The sequence below is a fragment of the Corapipo altera genome, unplaced genomic scaffold, assembly GCF_003945725.1.
Source record: "Corapipo altera isolate COAL_440 unplaced genomic scaffold, ASM394572v1 0, whole genome shotgun sequence".
Classification (NCBI taxonomy): Eukaryota; Metazoa; Chordata; class Aves; order Passeriformes; family Pipridae; genus Corapipo; species Corapipo altera.
The window spans coordinates 55,826,792-55,844,363 of record NW_020884872.1 but is presented as its reverse complement, the minus strand read 5'-3'; the positions used below and the strand labels follow the sequence as shown (position 1 = coordinate 55,844,363).

Here is a 17,572-nt window from a genome sequence, read left to right as displayed (position 1 = left end):
ACCAAGTGTGGTGGGTTAACCTTAGCTGGAAGCCAGGTGCCCATCCACTGCTCTTCCCACCCACTCCCCTTCCCAGACGCAAAGGGGAGAGAGAGTAAGATGGAAAACAACTTGTGGGTTAGGATAAGGCAGTTTATTAAGGCAAAAGGAAAGCAAAAGATAACAAGGTTTATTCTCTACTTCCCATCAGCAGTGATGGCTGACCAATTTCCCAAGAAGCAGGGCTTCAGCACGTGTAACAGTTTCTCAGCAGGGAGCCTTTGGAAACAATGAATGCCCCCCTTCCTGTTACTTTCCTTAGCTTTAATGTCTGAGATGATGTCATATGGTATGGGATATCCCTTTGGTTGGTTTGGATCAGCTGGTCTACTTGTGTCCCCTCCCAGAAGGAATGTTACAGTACTGATGCTGCGCTCAGCAGTAGCCAAAACACTGGTGTGTTATCAATACCCTTCTAGCTACCAATACAAAGCAAAACACTGTGAGGGCTGGTACGGGGAAATGAACTCCATCTAAGCCAGACACGATGCACCAGGATAACCTTTTAGGCAATGTCATTATCTTTCTTGATTTTGGCATTATGCTTTTGACATAAGAAACTCCATTTGTCATTTACAATTGTGCTTCTTAGTTTTGAATCCCCAATCAACTTTGCTTCCATTTTTTTTTTAAATTATTCTTTTTACTTGGAAGCATCTTCTGTAGCACTGGAGAAGTTTTATTTGTGTAACTCTATCTATAAAACTGTATTTAAGTAGATTAATGATTGAAATTGGCTTTTTTTGGGTCCATGCTGATGTCTTTTTTATTGAGATTGCTGTTGCAGTTTACTGCCTGAAATTTTTACTTACAATAATGTATAAAGAATTGTATTCTATGCAAGGTATTTTTATTAGAAAAATGTCATAGAAATTTCAAAGAATCCTACTGATGGTTTGTTACTGGATGTGGAGGGATCTTATGTCTTTGTCTGCCAAACTGTAGTTTTCAAACTAGCTGTTCTGATATTTGGTTTGACTTGTAGGTCTATCAGAAATCTTCACCTCTTTTTGACAACCCACTGCTGACTGCTTGTTTTATGGGATTTGTCAACCAAGGCATATAATCTAGAGGGGGTTTTTGTTTGGTTGGTTTTTTTGTTTTGGGTTTTTTTTTAATTCTTGCTCGGATTTTTTTGAAAATGCAAGTGAACTATGTATGATGTTCCTTTGGGATGAAGGCTGACCTAGGCCAGGAGTTGAGTGAAGACGGCTTTGCAGCTCCGCTTCTCTCCCTCTTTTGGGCCCCTTCATTTCAGTGAAGCAGTTAAACACTTTTCCCGCAATCCCTGCTATGACATTTAGTTCATCATTCATATTTACTCGGCCACGTGTGAGCTCCCCTATATGAATGAGAATAAATGCCCCATGTGGAGTCCTGCATATAAATTTCTATACTGGCTTGCATCTTTGCTTATCATTCTTTTTTTCTATAAACTGTAAAAAAATGCCTGGGTCTGGATTGTGAGCAGTTTCCCTCCTGCTACTTCAAAAGAGCATATTAGTCATGTAATGAACAGGCTTAGTGCCGGACTTGACAAAACACTGGGAAATACACTGTTGGGCACAATTCTGAACTGGCAGGGAACTGGGCTGGATGACCTAATAGGGCTCTTTCATCTCCAGTTACTTATGATTTTCAATGCTAATTAAAACCTCACTAGCTAGTGGGGAAGAATATCACGGCCAATTCAAATAACTTCTTAAAAACTTTCCTTCTGTTTATTTTTTCCACTTGCCCACTTCAATTTTATACACATATCACTTAAAAACACTCTTAATTACAAAAGTGTCCAGTTATAAAACTATAGAACAAACAAACAAAGCCAATTATGAATAGCAGCTTGTAATAAAAGTGCAAAGGCCAGGAAATAAATTATTTGGCTTTATTAAGGAAAAAGAAAGTAATTTCTGTAGTACTACTCAGGTCCCCAGGTGTGCTGGGCTATGACTGTGTTCTTGGTTCACCTTCTGTCTGAGCTGTCCCTCAGCTCTCACCAGATCTGGACACTGACATATGTCCAGTGGGAAGTTTTTTCCTTAGTAAAAAAATCAGTCTTCAAACTTCTGCTGAGCAACTGCTTCAGCTTGATGGCTTACCAGAGAAGGGTAGCCCAAACCTGCTGGCCTTTACCTCTTGTTCACATGTGATGGATGTCTTCACATGTCTAGGAAGTGGGCAGATGTTGGAGGTTCAGCTTCTGAGCCCTGGTAGGTTGATGGGGGACCAGAGCTCCTCGTGCAGCCTTCTGTCCACAGCTGCTAGGTAGCTGCACAGAGGTGAGGCCTGGGACTGGTGTCAGCCCAGTGATGGACATGCTACAGCAATGAAGCACATCTACCCTAATGGGTTCAAACAAAAAACCAAACGATTTCTTGCCTTTCCTCAAGGCATCAAAACAACTGGGACACTAGAGAAGTTGTTTGAGAAAACTTGTCAAAAGCTGAAAAATTAAATGGAGGTTAAGATTTACAGACATTAAGGTTTAAGGAGACATTAACACATAAGTGAGTAGAATAATCTTGGGTGGACAGAACATCTGAAGGTTGTGTGGTCCAATTACCACTTAAAGCAGAGCTGACTTTGAAGTCCAGCTCTATTAGAGGAAATTGCTCAGGGTCATGTCCTGTCAAATTCTTAATTTCTCCGAGAACAGAGGTTCCACAGCCTCTCTGGGCAATCTATGCTAATGTCACACCATCTTAATGGCAAGATCTTCTTCCCTAATATCCAAATAGATTTGTAATATGATATTGCTCATGTTGTCATTTCACTGTGTATCTCTGGGAATGTAAAAATGTCAAGGTAAATAAGAAAAAAAACAAAGTAGTAATACATAATAATAAACATAACATAAAATAATTCAGACAACCTGTTTACTACATGGAAACTTCCAAGTTAAAGAAGAATGTCCCTGAGTGGCTGTTACCACTGCAGTGACACACTATCTAGAAACAGTATTTGCATTCACCTTGCTAAAAAGGATGTCAAAACTTCGAAGTGTGAGACCAATTCAGAAATAACACAGATTAGAGTCAATCAGACTAGATGATTAACTTTTATTTCCAAGACTGACAGGTGCCTTCAATCATGTTTATGTTCAGCCTTTTGACAAATTGATGACAACATATGACTATGTTTCTTTTAAAAGCTGATCTCAGGTTGTGGGTTTTTTTGACATCTTATCATGCATTCAGATTTGTAAATCTCTCTCAGCCTCTTGAACAGAAAACAGGCCCCATGAATTGCCCCCAGAACTGACCATTACTCTGGGGTGACCTGAGGTTGGTAAGTGGTCGTTCAAACTTCTGAAGCAAGCTGGGGTGAATCTAGTCCCAGTGACCAGCTCATGGATCCACATAGGGAGAAGAAAGATAGGAGCACAGCCCTGTTTGCTGCTGTGTGCTGCCATAGACCATCAGGATTGATAGGTCTTCAGGACATGTCAGAAGTAAAAAGGGGTGAGAGGCTTAGATCCTCACCTGGGACAGGAATTGATCCATTTTCTGCAAAGAGAAAAAAATGAAAAACTATTTGGATTCAAATAATTTGGTTTGCTGCACAATGTCATCTTCGGATTGGAGATCATTCACTTCTGTGTTTAACAGTTTTTGTTTTTTTTTTTTTTTCTTTTAAATTTTGGTCAAATTTGGAACAATCAATGCCGTTTTGAAAAAAGCAATCACTTTAAAAAAAACTTTTTCCTTTCTTTCCCAGCAGAAGCAGGATTAGCCTAATTCAACCCAAATTTATTTTGTCCTTCTGAAACAAATTTTTGTCTTGTCAAAAAGAAATATTACCAGGCTCAGATAAGGAAATCCCAAGGAAAGTGGAACATATAGAATGGACAACTTATAGGAAGATCATTTTCTGATAGACGTGTTTTTGGGGACATGGGATACATAGTGAATATGCATGAGGAGCCTTCATTTGCATGGGGGACTATACATAAAGACTGAAACCAAATGCCTGAAAAAAGTTAAAGTTTGATTTACTTGTCAAGAAATAAAAAACTGTCAGTGGGCTAATAAGTGTTGGGTAGGTCTGGACAGGATGTTTGTTGACTTGGGGAATTGGTGGAGGGACTCCAAGAAGGTGAGCAATGGGCTAAATTGAGCAAAAATAGTCGGTAGTAGGTGCAAGATGTGTGCAGACCTCAGGAGGTGCAAGGTGGCAGCGAAGTCAGCAGGGCAGGTGAGAACACAGGACAGTGGCTGGTTATGGCTGAGGATTACATTGTTGTTTTGTCTCATGTGTGGGATACAGTGCTGACAGTGGGTCTGGACTGATGTTTCTGAACCATCTCAGACTCTCCAAATGTTGTCTTCAGCAAAGCACTTCTGAGTGATGCACCAAGAGTAGTGGGTCTCTAACTGAGCAGGACCCACACAGTTCTATGAAGTCCAGGAGATCTTTGGTGCAGGGGATCTTTTAGACCATCAGGATGAGCTCTTAGGGTTATTTTAGCACAGAGTGGGTTTTTCAGACTACCAGGTGAAGTGATAGGGGTATTTTAGTATGCAGGGTCCTTCAGACCATCAGATGAGACTCTAAGGAAAAGTTGTCCAGTAGGAGGTATTCACGTATCAAAAACTGCCTAAGCACTGTGATGGATCCTGAGGATGATTTTCCTGAGATGTCATTCTCTACCTTGGGGTGGGGGGGGGTGGTTGCCTTCCCTTATTGTGAGGGTTTGCTTTAAGGATGAATTCAGTAAAGATTGCACTTTCATATTAATGGGGCTGGAGTTGTACAGGTTCCTTTGACAGCAGAAAAATGCTAAATCACAGCCACAGAATGCATTGGGGTGCACTTTAGAAACTGCATAGGTTTGCTCAAGATAGGTTTGAAGATAAGACAATGGAGAATGCTACTTTTTGCAGAAATATACTTGTTATGAATAGCATGGAAAAGAATCATGCCCTGAGGTTCACCATGCATTCATAGGCCCCCAGATGAACAGTGGTCCACAGGAATGACAGATATATCTTACAGCATATTACATGCAACTAATATGAATTTTGATTTTCTCTCCTTCTAGCCTACCTTTTTTAACATTTGCCTGTAACTATTGTATGTGGTAGTTTAGTAAGGACCATAAACTTGCACTTTCCAGCAGTCTGAATTTATAAACTGTCACAGTTTACACATTATTGGCCAAGAAATATCTGGTTTTCCATAGATTTTTAGTCTTTTGTTATACCCAAGACAATGAATTTGTGCATATTCTGAACAGGAGTAGGACGAATAAGCTGGCAATTACCTATTAAATGAAGGTATGTTTGAAGAAGAATCATAGTGCAAAGGAGTCTGTATCCTCAAGAAAAACATTTACTTATATTTCACTTTATTTCATTGTTTGTAGGTGTTTTTGGATGAATTATAATTGTCATTTTGTTAAAAGAGTTTCTCTTCCTAACAGATTCTGAGTCAAGTTGTTAGTATCAACTGTGTGGTAATGGCCAACTTCTGTAGAAATATGAAAGTCAGAAACTCAATGGAAAGAAAACATTTCTTCTGTTCCAGGATGTGGGCAAATGCTTATGGGTGAAATAGAGCTGAAGGGCAAGAAATGTATATATTTTTTGGCCTGTCCCTCCAATATATCCATTGATTTATGTCAGGAAGGCAGCAGAATATATTCCCATGACTTTACAAGCTCGTATGGGAAAAGGAGAACATTTTCATATAAATTAAAAAGGTAAAATTAACCCTACTTCGTGAGGGTTTAATGCTATTGCAATCAGGCAAGTGAGAGAAAAGGTAAGAATCACACAGGTTCTTCTGAGAGTTTTGTACACTTTTTTTATAATTTCAGTTTGGATGCTGGGTTGGGCACAGAAGCTGCATGTCTTAGCATTGTAGTGTCTGGCTCAAAACCAGGACACGTCTGTGAGCCTGCTCATCTCTCACGCAGATCAGGATGTGTAACATTATCCTTACAGATGCAGGAAGGAATATATCTTGGAGTAATTTTTTAAATTTTCCACAAAGAAATTGAGTTGTTTTGAAAATGTATGTGACCTAAATACAGAGCTCTTCAGAGACAGATGTCTTCAGAGGCCAATGACAGGGCAGGCAGCCACTTGATAGCGGAATTTCTACTGGCTACAGGTGATTTGACACAGAAAGGGGAAAGACCTACCTTTTGTTTTAAAAGGTACTTCTGGTGCTCCCATGCTGCATGTCTCTGACTTCACAGCTTCACAGTGGCCACCTGAGTTGATTTTGGACTAGGAGACAGTCTATATTATGTCTAGGACAACTGGGCATACCCCAACAAAAATAGCTCTTACACATTATTAAAGTGTTTTACTAGAGGGTAGGGGATTTAAAGGAGGGAGGAGGGTTGGTTTCATCCAGAGAAATGCTCTTTTACAGCCTACAGCCAGCTGGATGCTTGATGGGCTGCTTCAGATTGGAAAGGAGGGAATAAAGTAATTATCCTTCCCTAAAAATTAAGGGTCTTAAATTGATTTGACTTAACTTCCAGCCTAAATGGAGTGACTTACGATTTACAGCAAGGTGAGATCAGAATCAGGCCTGTGATCTTGGCTTTTTTTATTTTTTTGTAAAACCTATTTTCATCTCTAGATGTCATGGACCTTTCTGCATCCCATCTGTTCAGGGGTGTCTACAGCATTACTCCATAGACAGGGTATTTTTCTGGGCAGGAATTTCATTCCACTGATTATTCACCAGCCTTAGTGATACTGAACTTACACAGCCTATTTGATTTCACATTTTGGGGCAAGTTGGCTAGAGTGTGCTTTCTATAGCCTTTAAAACAGCTTTTTAGCGGTACTGCTTGCTAAAAGAGCCAGACTTCTGGCTCTGAAAAGCAGCTTGCTCTGTTGCAACACATTGCTATAGATATGGAAGTTTTCTTTATACAGTTATCATGTCTGAGGTTTGATGCTGAAAGAATGGTTTACGGAAAAACAAGACAAATTGATCATCAATTTTTTGTGTCTTCACTGAGACTGCTGACTTGTGTTTCAATTCCAGCAGCACTTCACTGATAGCTTCTTCCCAATGGAAAAAATTGTCCTTTGGAAGGTATGATTTGCCCAGGACAAAATCAACTCAAATAGTCATTCAGCAAACAGCTTTCAGAGGCTTCTTAGAGCACATTGGAGAAGTCAGTAGAGATACTTGGGTAGAAGGATGCATGTGACTGCTAGCTGAGGTCCTTTGGAAAACTGTTTCTTTCATTCCCTATTACACAACTTTTACAGAAACCAATCAGACCAGACAATTCCCTTACAACAGTTGCAGGTCAAAACATTAATGTTTACAGCTGCCTCTCCTGTGCAGTTCACAGTGGCTAAAGTACAGGTCCAATCTGTGATGATTAATGTACTTCTTAATGTATGGACCCGCCCTGAGGTGAGAGTTGTCAAAGCCTGGAAGTTTTGGTGTTCATTCTCACCCCTCCCAGGGATCAGTTGACAGACCACTATCTGCTGGTGAGTGTTGGAATCTAAGACTCAGTGATTCAAATGAGCAGCTGAGGGTTGTGTTGTTTAAAGAGAAAATATGGTAGAATTAAGGTTTCCAAATCCCAGACAGGGGTCCTCAAAACTCGCACCATGTTTTTTATTATTAGAAGTGCTATTACTATGACTTCACTGGATTTTCACCAGTACGTCCCAGGGTCATATTACTGTGCTTTCCCAGGACTGCTCCCATCTCATCAGGGTTGAATGGTGTCGTTCATGTGTCACCGTTGAATACATGAAGCATCCCTCTAGATATTAAAAGGCCCGTGATCTGGTAGGATGCATGGTTCATTTCCACTGACTGTGAAGGGATCTGCATCTGTGCATACAATTTTCATCTCTCAGCACAGCAGCTCCATGTCCCCTCATCAGGCTGTAGGAAGAAAAACTATTGTGGGTTGACTCTGACTGGATGTCAGGTGCCCACTAAAGCCACCCTATCACTTCCCTCCACAAGTGGACAGTGAACAGAAAATATAATGAAGGGTTAATGATTTGAGATGAGGACAGGGAGAGATCAGTCACCAAATACCATCACAGGCAAAACAGACTCACCTTGAGGATATTATTTGAATTCATTACTAACAAAAGTAGAATAAATCATAAAAACACCTTTCCCCCCTCCCCTTCCTCCTTCCCAAACTCTACCTCCTCACCTGTGGTGCAGGGAGATGGGGAATTGGGGTTACAGTCAGTTCATCACAGTTGTTTCTGCCACTGCTAAGGGAGAGGAGTCCTTCCCCTGCTCCAGCATGGGATCCCTCCCACGTGACAGTCCTCTATGAATTTCTCCAATGTGAGTCTATCCCACAGGCAACAGTTCTCCATGAACTGTTGCAATGTGGGTCACTCTTCCATGGGGTACAGTCCTTTGAGCACAGCCCGCTCCTGCGTGGGTACCCCACAGGGTCACAAGTCCTACTAGGAAACCTGCTCCAGCATAGGCTCCTCATTCCATGGGTCTGCAGGTCTCTGCTAGGAGCATGCTCCAACATGGACTTCCCATAGATTCACAGCCTTCTTTTCAGGTATCCACCTGCTCCGGTGTAGGTCTCCTCCAGGGACTACAGGGGAATCTCAGCTCTGGCACCTGGAGCACCTCCTCCCTCTCCTTCTTCACTGAGCTGGGTGTCTGCAGAACTGCTCTTCTCATATTCTCACCTCTCTCTTCTCTGGCTGCAACTACATCTGCCCAATAACTTTTTTTTCCTTAAATATGTTATCACGAAGGAGTTCCCCTCGTTCCTGATTGGCTTGTCCTTGGCCAGTGGCGGGCCCATCAATCCTGGAGTTGGCAGGCACTGGCTCTGCTAGACATGGTGGAAGCTTCTAGAAGCTTCTTACAGAAGGCACTCCTCTAGCCCCCCCTTCTAACAAAACCTGGCCATGCAAACCCAATACAAAGAGTTGTTGTGCCACACGAGGAGGGTGCTTCCCCTTGATGCCTAGAGATTAGATCTCTCAGCTGGAGGTTCAGGACTCTGGGATGACTTACTCCTCCTTTGGCATTTCATGATTATTGAATAAAATATATGAACTATTTGGTAATGGGGAGCACTCACTGAATGCTTCTGTATTTGTTTTTTGCAGTAGTCATTGGAAGTGTCTATGGGTGGAATTCCTCTCCTCTAACTGCGTATGTCTACATCTGAGCAGAGCAGAGGTGGATATAGATATTGCCTGACATTGTGATGAGATTTTCCAGATGCACTGTGTGACATGCACCATTGTGGCCGTACACAGATCAGAGTAAGTGAGGAGAAACAGGCCTTCTCTGTATTTCTGTTCTCTGCTAGTTACTGGATAATTGCCAGGTATGTTCACACAATTAATTCTGAGTTAATGCAGTACAGAAGTCTTCTTCAGACTAACTACCACCTCACATGTCAGTAAAAAAAGAGAAAACTAGAAAACCTACTTCCATCTTGTGTTCCATTGGTGTTTACCAGCTGAAAGAAGAAGAGGGAGAGAGATGAAGTATTCAATATTTAGATACACAGTATGATGATGTTTTACCAAAATTTGTAATTTTAATAAACAGGTTCATCAGAAAAATTGAAGACCCTAAAGATGATGCTCATGGAAACTGACAGCAGTAGGGAGCCAACTTTGACCTTTGTCTCCTGGAAAACACTTGTACAACCAAAACTGTGACCATGTTCCTTTGGAAGTGCAGTTTTGCAGTGATTTTGCAAACTGTTCCCAACTGTAGTGTTGATCCCAGTCATCTGTGGGCTGCAGACTGAGTGACAGCAGAGCAAAGGGCTTTTTTTTTGAAAGCAACCATTCAAGAATGGATCTGGATGAAATTTTGTATTTTTTCTCTTGCTGAAAAACGCACTTTAAAGTTTCCTTCCCTTTGAGCCTTTTAGGTCTACAACCTAAGGCAGCTTCAGGAGATCCTCTGTTGTGAATTAGATGTATGGGCTATACCCACTAAGACTGGATCCAACCTGACAAACAACCAGTGTTAAAGTGAACTGGCCTACTCAAGGTTGATGAGTGGGCAATTTGGATGCAGTGGTTAATTTGCCTTTTGGTTAGAAGCTGCAGTGGAAGAAATTTTATGGAGCTTTCTGGCAAAGGCCAGGCAATGAGTTTTTGCCTTTTGTGCTCTTATTCATTCATAATTTTGACCATGGTAGGTGATATCACATTTTGAGATTGGGGATGTATGGACCATATTATTTTTTGGAAAGATGTGTAAGTGGTCTTGCTTTAACTCACAAACTTGGCTTATCACAGACAAATTGGGTACTCACATGGATTTCCTATGGCTTCAAGATGTTCAGTGGCAGGAAACAAGCATAATGTGTATGAACACCAACTTGAATAAAAGCTGAAGAAATACAGTGGTCCCAGTTTTTTGAACACTAAACTACAACTAGTGCAGCGTGCAAGGTATTGGAGACAGCTGAGTTATCACTGCAGAATTAAAGTACAAAATGCCTGTGGATTGTCATACTATACATATGTTCAGCATCAATATTTAAGGCTGAGACCGTAAAAATATTTTGCAGAACTGCACAGTTGGAGAGAGGAGAAAATTGATCATTGCATTTTGATTTAAAACGCTTGCAACCAGAAACAGGACTGTGCGGCTTCTAATCTGATACAGACTGGCACCACTTATCTGCTGTCTGAGCCTAAGTCACAGCCTGATCATTAGAAATACTTGCCGCTGGTGTGCCAGGATGTCATGCTCGGTACCCTGCTCACCTGACCCTTGTCCATGGGATGTGCTGGGTGATGTGCTAACCCCTTCAGCTGTCTCCTGCCACTCTGTACCATACATCTGCAGCCCCTGTCTCCATCTACTTCTCAAGTCAGTCCCTATCTGCCTGTGACCTCTTTACAGCACACTAGGAAAATTTAAGAGAGGTGAGGACCTTGTCTTAAATATTTATGACTTAAGTGGGAGAAAGATATGAGAATTTTCTTTTTTGAATATCAGTTGTCCCAGATGACTGCAGATGTGTAAATAGATGTAAGCATTCCACTTCCTCAAGAGTCTATTTTCTTCCATAGATTTGGCTTTCTTGTTGCAGAGCAGTCATTGACTTCTCTGTGTCTTTGGAGAAAGCTGGATTTCCAGCTTCTAGGGAAGTTATAAATCTTGGCAACACATATCACAGTGTTTTGAGAAAGATAAAAATTGGCTCTTTCCACAGGTGATTTTCTGTAACTCATCTGTCCTGCACTTGATTGAGTAACTTGGTACTAAGAGCCAATGTGCAGTTATTTTAAAAATTGCAATTAAGTGGGGACCTTAGAGCCCTTAAAGTCACAGGTGAAGTACTGTGTCCTCTTTTTCAGGCTAAAATAACTAGAAATAAATATTGAAAAATCTCTATTCTAAGTAAATATTAGATATCACCTAATTTACCCCAGAAGTAATTCCATTTTTTCTTTTTAATTCAGGACATGCCACAATGTGATGTACACTTCTTTAACCCTTTGCTGGCCTATGCCAATATAACTTTAATGGGCTTCTTTAAAGAACAATGTCTCACTAAGATACTAGCACTTTAATTTGATACATACCTTTTATCAGACATATGTGGGACACGGAGTTGCTCAGCACCTGCTGTGCTGTTTAGTAGTCAAATGGTTAAACTTATTCAAAGGAGCTGGCAAGCTTCTTGTGGCATATTCACTGGAAATGCATTTATTTTTACTGTGGAACCAGGCCCACATGAAAAGTCTTGAGAGAATCTGCTTGTGAAAACCTGGATTCATAGTGGAGGAAAAATAAAACAAGAATAATAGTATGAATCAGGTTCCTAAGTTTTGTTAAGAGCACAAAGTATTTAAGTTAGATAAATAACTCAGCTTCATAAAAGCAAACTTTCAAACTGCCACAGGCTTATCAAAAAAGTCAATAAAACATTTATTACAAGTTAAAATGCAATAAAAATCAAGTCGACCTTTTTTTCAAGCTCCATGTGTGACTCAAGCCTTATCTAGACCTTCTGGGGGAGAAACTCAGAGGTGACAACCAGTCCGAAAGCATCACAGCCCAGAAAACAGGCACCAACCTTGCCCTGCCTTGGCCCCTGCACTGTCACTTCCCACCTAGATTTTGGCATGGGAAAACAAGTTGCTGAGCACCCCTGAGGAAAAGGACGCATGGGGGTGCTTTATACTCCCCTCCTCACAAGATTTTCCTCTTTGTTCAGTGATGGAAAAACCTCTGCAAGGCTGAAAAAATAAGCAAGTACTAGTATGGGATGACCAAAACCAGCATCTAGTTCAATTGCTCAGCTTTGACCCTCCAGTCCCCAGTGTCCTGTTGCACAGTGCCACCAAGCCCTGTGGCATCATGGTCTCCATATTCATTTCCTCCATAGTGTGAACAGCCTTGGTCAGTCACTGCTTACAAACCTCCACCTCCTCCAATTTTGCTTGCACGTTTTCTTCAGATAGTTAGTTTGCTCAGTTTTATAGCTAGTATCTAAGCCAATTCCAAAAGACCAAAACCACTCTGCCAGGCAGAGACTGTGTTGTTTTATCTTCTGCTGATAGTCAAGTATGTCCCTCCTTCTTGGTTCAGGGAGCTAAATGACACCCTTAATCATGGCAGATATTAATTTAATAGGAACAGATATTCAATCATTTCAGGGTCTCCCTCCCACAGTGGCGGACTATTATGCAGCAGGCCCATTAAATTCCCAACTTCTCAAGTGTACTTACAGCAAAAACATAGGCTCACTCACTTGTGGGTGCACCCCAGTACACCCCAACAAACTTCATCTTGTCTCGTTTTAATTGAGATAATAAAGGGCAAACAAAACAAGTAAATTATTACTAGGACATGAGACTCATCACAGATCACTGACTGCCTTCTATTTGTCTCCTCAGAGAGGTAACGGCTGGGGACAATCTTATGTGAGCACAGGTGGAAGGGTGAGGAGTGCAGGATTTTGTCTGCTGATGCAGTGCTCTTACAGAAACTCCAGGGTTTTCAAATGAGAAAGTGCTTAGAGGCAGTTTATGTAGCCAAAAATGAGGTGGTAAATGGTTGTACTGGGGCCAATATGGGGGCAAATTGGCCTGCCTATTTATAGGGCTGCAGTGCTGTCAAGCTATTCGATACATCTGTAGTTCTGTGTGGGAAAGCCCATGACAGGTTTGGGTGAAAACATGAAGCTCTTAAGAATTTTAATATGATTTGTACTGCTATTTAATTTTTAATAAAACTTTGAATAAAGTTGTGATTAAATGGCCATCGTGAGTGGAAGATTCCACTTGAACATAAAACATGAGAGTTCCCAGTATGGGCTAAGATAGGTTTCATAATATGGAGGTATGCACCTCTCTCTCAAATTCATTGGATAATGGATTCTGTCAAAATGGAAAAAAGGGAAGGTGTAGATTTTTTAAAAAAATTAAAATCTGCTGTGTAGTCAGTAGTTCCACATTTTGGAAGAAATTGCTGAGCTTCTGGCATGCTTAAATAATACCCTTTTCACATGATAGTTACACTGCTCCAAAGACAGTATAACAAACCATGCCAAAAATTCTTCTGTTTTGTTTGCATGAAATTGAACTGACAGATATACCTGTCTATGTTACGTCCAAGAAAATGTCTTGTTAGAAACGTGTGAAAATATATTATATGACAGATGCTGAAAATGTTTCAGATACAGCAATAAATTGATTGTGGTTTCTGGACCAGATGTGAACTCTGTTTAAAATTCATCATGCTGGTCTCTATTCTAGCTCTGGACTAAAATAAATGCAGAGAAGTGGCTTTGCTTTTCAATGAAACCCATTATAAGACTAGAAGAGCTTCTTTCCATCTCATAAAGAATAGACCTGACAGTAAGGCTTGCACCCAAAGAACAAGTATTAAAAGCACAAACTGAACTGAGAGAAAGCTGTGCCAGTTCTCGGTTCTTGCTTTATTAATGTGCATGAAAATACTTGGCATGTCAAAGCCACTGCAACAAAGAAGACTGCAATGTGCATTATTTTCATTTTAGAGGGAGATTCACAGCCATAAAACAACCAAGGAGGGAAAGGAATGGGGATTTTCAAGAAATGGTGTTGTTAAAGGGGAAGGAGCCAGTTGTAAAGGTGCTACAGACATGACTGGGTGCTGAGAATCAGTCTGTCTTTCCCCTTTATTTTGAAGCCGTATGTTTTGAAGACTTTCCCTGCAAGGAAGCAGGACAAGACCTAGACTTACTTTTCTGAGAGATAGCCTGGGAGCTGCACTACCCAAGATGGGCAATCCAGACTGCTGAAGTCAGGTGCTTAGGCTTCCTCTTCAATCCACAGGCGGTTTTGAAAACCAGCCCAGAAAAACTGTTGTGCCAAGGCTGGAAAAAAGGAGGAGGAGGAAACAGGGGGCAAATGGGTGTTTGTGAGCATTTCCAGCCACCTCCCAGATCTGGCATTTGGCTGTGAGTGGCATGTTCAACGTCTCGCTATCTAGCTCCACGCCTCTGAATTCTTTTCTGTTATGGAGATAGCATGTACCATTTTCTTCAGATCTGAGGGATTGGAGCTTGCCCCTTCTTTTGTTTTAGTGCCCTGGACTGAGGAAAAAAAAGAGGAGTCTGCCTGCTCCCCTCTGTGCATGTGCCTGGTAGAGGATAGAGGCTTTTGCTCAGGGCTGGTTGTGCCCATTTTCTTCTTTGTCTGCGACATTTATTTGCATCACAACAAACCTCTTACTGTCTATCAGAAGAGTAGTGTATCTTTGCAGTGACACGTGTTACAAACATAATGTAGGTTTTATAACTACTCCTCTAGATCTGCTAGTTGCACTCGATGTTATTTTTTTTTCCATCCACTTAGAAATAATCTCTCTCTCTCCACCTCTCCTTCTAAAGGAAAAACAGTTTGTTTATTCTCCTCCCCAAAGGAACATCCACAAGGAGGGCAGTAATGATACCTGTGGGTATCTCCCAATATGTCTCTCCTCTATTTTAAAAGATATTTGAGACTGTCATTTGAAATACTATTAAAGATGTGTTAAATCCTCCTTGATGTTAGATGAAGGCTTTCTTAGGGTGAAATGGCTCTTCACAGATGCTACATCTACTACTCCTAGCACAATACAGAGTATTAGAGAGATATTTAGGCTTGTCAGACACTATCAATAGTGACTGTGTGTGCGTTTTACTACTGTCCCCCTTCTTTCGCCTTTAGAGATGTATATGGAAATATATTCCCCAAATTATGTAAAGCTTCATATCCCAAAAGCTCTCTAGTTGTGATGTAGGTTGGACAGCAAAGTTTTCTGCTTAGGTATCCTGTTAACATGTCAGTTTAACTTTGTTGAATGTCACAAATCTTGTCACAGGCCTGTAACCTTTGAAGGCTGAAAATATTTGTTAAATATATTTATTTATATGTAAGCCTGAAAAAAAATATAAATTATATTTATACATGCGTATCTTATATATAATATATAACCTGAATGTATATATTCAACCTACAACTATGAAAAAGTTACAGGCCAAAAATCTTAGTTAAAATGAATACTTTTGCAGTTCTTACGTTTGATCTGGGGTATGGGAATCTTAAAAGTTAATGTGCCCTGTGTTTGCTCAGAAATTGCTTTTTTAAATTTTTTTCAACAGAGCAGCAAACAAATAAAATTCAAATAGGATTGTCTCAGAAGTTCACAAAAGCTGAGAGTTGGGTCTTTAGGAATAGCCATACATACTGCAAATCTAATGTTAAAATCATGATTTTTGGCAAGATGCTTTTCCTAGTTATGAAAAGATAACCAAAATCTCATCCACAAAAACCACTGCAGCCCAGAATAGTATTTAAGTTACGATGGGTCAAATACGAGTCCAAGAAGCCTGGGCATCTTTTGATTTAAAAAACCCAAATGTTTTCATAATTAAGACTGAAACTCTGTCCCTAATCAGTCCTCTGAAAATACTGCTTCATCCAAACAGTCCTGAAGAGGGTTAGTTGCAGCGGAAATGCTGACACAAACTTAGCTGTAGTGATGCTGTAAGACATTGTTATGCTGATATAAGCATTACACTCTAAGAAAACATACTGAGTTAGTGATACGTATTTTTCTTTTGAACAAAATTTCCATAGGAACAAGGGCCATATATCACATGGATGCCAATGTTTGTAAGTGTTTTCATGTGTGGTCCTTCACAATGACACACATTTTACCACACTTTAGTAAAAATAGGCCCTTATTGAAAAATAACCATCTTTTTGTTGAAGAGCCCTCTTTGGCTTGGCAAAGCCTGCTGTTCTTTTGCCTTTTCTTTGCAAACGCTGCTCATTTTCTCTTGGATGAGATAATAATTGCTATCTGCAACACAGATGGGCACAAAGGGCTCAGAGGGCCAGGGAATCCCCTGGAGCCCAGGTTGTTTTAGTAACTTAGGAGAACCACTTCTGTACCTCTACTGACATTAGGGTTAAGGGCTTCTGGTTGCTGCCTAGAGCATGGGGGTGTTGAACACTGAACACAGCACCATGGTATCTTTACTGAAGGAAAATCTGTTTCTCTGCCTTCTCTTGATGCTGAACAATTCCCTCATAGCACATATTGAAATGTCATTTTTGCCCTTTCCTATACTGGCGCCTTCAGCATGATGCTTTGCTGTCTTTGTTATTTTTTTTTTCTGCCTCTTGCTCTTAGAAAGGTCTTTTCCTTCCAAGTACTTTTATATCTCTCCTTTGGAGACTAATGCAAGAGTTTGCAAAACCCCAGCATCATACAGAGCAACACCAAAAGGCTATTTCTGTTTAGATGCTGCTGCTTAGTACCCTGGACTACAGTGAGGCTTAAATTCTCAGTCTTTGCAGGTTTCAGCCAGCCTTATACTGAACAGAGGTATCAGATTTCAGACATGTGGAGCAGTGGGCCAAAGCCTGGCGCTTTGAGATGGACTGCCTCCCTCCAGTTGAAGTTTTAAAAAAAAGCAAGATGAAACAAGACACTCCATTCATGTGATTGCAGTCATCTTGAGTGAATCATGAATCCGTGGGCTTGAAGCTTGTGTGCGAGGGGGCACTCCTGAAACTTGTGGTGATGTCCTAACACCCTCACGCAATCACAAGGTAAATAGAGCGTGCACCAAATGTATGAGCCAGCCAGGTATCATTTGCAGTTGTGTCCGAGTGGCTCCAAACTCATACTGCCAGCCCAAATGAGTATATTCCCCATCGTATACCCTAAAAACGGAATATTTGGTCTATCTTGAGGACCAGCTGTTTTTGACTGGAGGGTCATGCCCAGAAAGGCATGAGAAGGTTTCTGAGGCACTCTTGGGAAGTGAATGGAGTAAGTGGGAATCAAATCTCTTCAGTAAAAGGGGAAAAATAAATGAAATTGGATTACTCATATCCTGGACTCCTTAAAAGCTGGGCTATGGGAAAGAGAAGGTAAAGGACCTCCCTGGCCTTTTGTTCCCTCTACATTTCATTCCAATAACTGAAAATTAAACGGAGAGTTGTGAAACAGAAGTACAGGACACTTTTCACTTCTCCCTCCATCCCTTTGTGCCTCAGGAAAATGATTCAGGTTGATCTGAGCTGAC

The 17,572-nt window shown here is 40.8% G+C and overlaps 1 long non-coding RNA gene across 1 annotated transcript; it reads right to left on the bottom strand.

Moving 5' to 3' along the window:
- Positions 1-1,910: 1,910 nt before the first annotated feature.
- LOC113948210 lies at positions 1,911-4,223 on the bottom strand. Its single transcript, XR_003528040.1, has 2 exons — positions 3,302-4,223; positions 1,911-2,449 (listed from the first exon to the last, which is right to left on the bottom strand). It is a non-coding gene; the product is annotated as an uncharacterized LOC113948210 (long non-coding RNA).
- Between the last annotated feature and the right edge of the window lie 13,349 nt (positions 4,224-17,572).